The sequence below is a fragment of the Priapulus caudatus genome, unplaced genomic scaffold (assembly GCF_000485595.1).
Source record: "Priapulus caudatus unplaced genomic scaffold, Priapulus_caudatus-5.0.1 Scaffold2470, whole genome shotgun sequence".
In the NCBI taxonomy this organism is placed as follows: Eukaryota; Metazoa; Priapulida; class Priapulimorpha; order Priapulimorphida; family Priapulidae; genus Priapulus; species Priapulus caudatus.
In genome coordinates, this window is record NW_014579531.1 from 1 (window position 1) to 1,806 (window position 1,806).

The window sequence follows — 1,806 nt, forward strand, 5'->3', positions numbered from 1 at the left end:
ACGCCGCTCTCTCTCTCCCCGCTTCTCGCGCCCAAAGTTCCTCCCGCTCAGACGTCTCCCCCTCTTGCCCGCCTCCCCGCGCCGCACTCGCTGCCTCCCCGCGCGGCGACCGACAATAGCGCGGCGTGCAAAAGCACACAGACGCGCCGGCGAGTCAAGTCCGCGCTAAGCCGCTGACGTAATCCTATGGCCGCCGCTAGCTCCTCCCCCTCTCCCCCTCCCCCTTTTCTCCGCTGGCCGGTCCATCGCCGCCGTGCTTTGACGTAAGAGGCGGAGCGACAATGCAGCGCGCGCGGGTATAGTGATGGATCACGGGACGATGCGACGTGCGATAATCCGTGACATAGCGTTGATGACAGGTAGCAGTATCGCCAGGTGCGACCAGCGCGTGACACAGGATAGAGGAGAGAGAGGGGGGGGAGGTGAGAGATGGAGAGAGAGGGGGGGGGAGAGATGGAGAGGAGAGAGAGGGGGGAGGAGATTGGAGAGACGTGGGGGAGAGGCGATAGGAGAGAGGGCAAGAGAAGAGACGACGAGTGAGAGAGTAAAGGAGAGAGGAGAGAGAGGGGGAGAGAGAAAGAGAGAGAATGAGGAGATATCGGGGGAGAGTGTAGGGCAGCCGAGAGAAGGAAAGAGATTAAGAGAGAGAGAAATAGATAGGAGACGAGAGAGAGAGAGAGGAGAGAGAGAGGAGAGAGACGAGAGCCTGAGGGGGATCGCGACCGAGAGATAGAGAGATCGAGAGAGAAGAGAGAGAGATAGAGAGAGGAGAGAGAGAGAGGACGAGAGAGAGAGAGCGCGCGGCGGAGAGAGAAAGAGAGAGTGAGACCGAGAGTAGCGAGAGATAGATAGATAGAAGATAGATAGAGAGAGAGAGACGCGCGGCGAGAGGAGGGAGCGCGACGAGGAGAGAGAGAGAGAGAGGAGAGAGAGAGAGAGAGAGAGGAGCTGCTGTCACTTGGCTATGTAAATGATTTTACGTGGCCAGATAAATGAAGGCAATATTACCTGGCTAGGTAAATGAACTGGATATTACCCGACCAAGTAGACGGACTAGCTAAATAAGTAGCCTGGCCAGGTAAATGAACTTGATATTACCTAGTTAAGTAAATGGCCATGATAGTGTCGGGACAGATAGACGGACTAACTATCACCTGACCAGGTAAATTAACTCGATATTACCTGGTTAGGTAGATTGATTCCATATTACCTGGCTAACTAAATGAACTGAATATTACCTGGCTAACTAAATGAACTGAATATTACCTGGCCAGACAGACGGACCAGCTATCACCTGATCACGTACATGAACTCGATATATACCTGACCAGGTAAATGGACACGACATGACCTGACCACCAGCTGCCCTCACGGAGCCGGGGCCGCCGCCGCCGCCGCTGCTGCTGCTGCCACCCCCCAATGTTTGCTTTCCGCACTCAATAATTATCTCAAGAGAGAGGCTGCCAGCGGGAGCATCTCCCTTGGATAACGGTAAAAAGGAGCTAGGCGAGGAGAGAGAGAGCTGGGTTTGTTTACCTGTGCTTTGTGCGGCCGGACAATGGTCAGACAAAGCAGAGTGGCGGCGGCAGGGACGAGGAGGTAGACGGACCCCCGGACGGTCGGCTGGAGCGACGGCGGAGGAGGGGTGGGGAGGAGGGGTAGAGGAGACACGCAGACGGCAACGAGAGAAAGCCCTCCCGCCGACGTCGCCGGCGCTGGCGGCTTGTTTTCGTTCGTTCGCTGTCTCACACACACGTCTCTCTCGCGCTCGCTCTCTCTCTCTCTGTCTCTCTTTCTCTCTCTCCC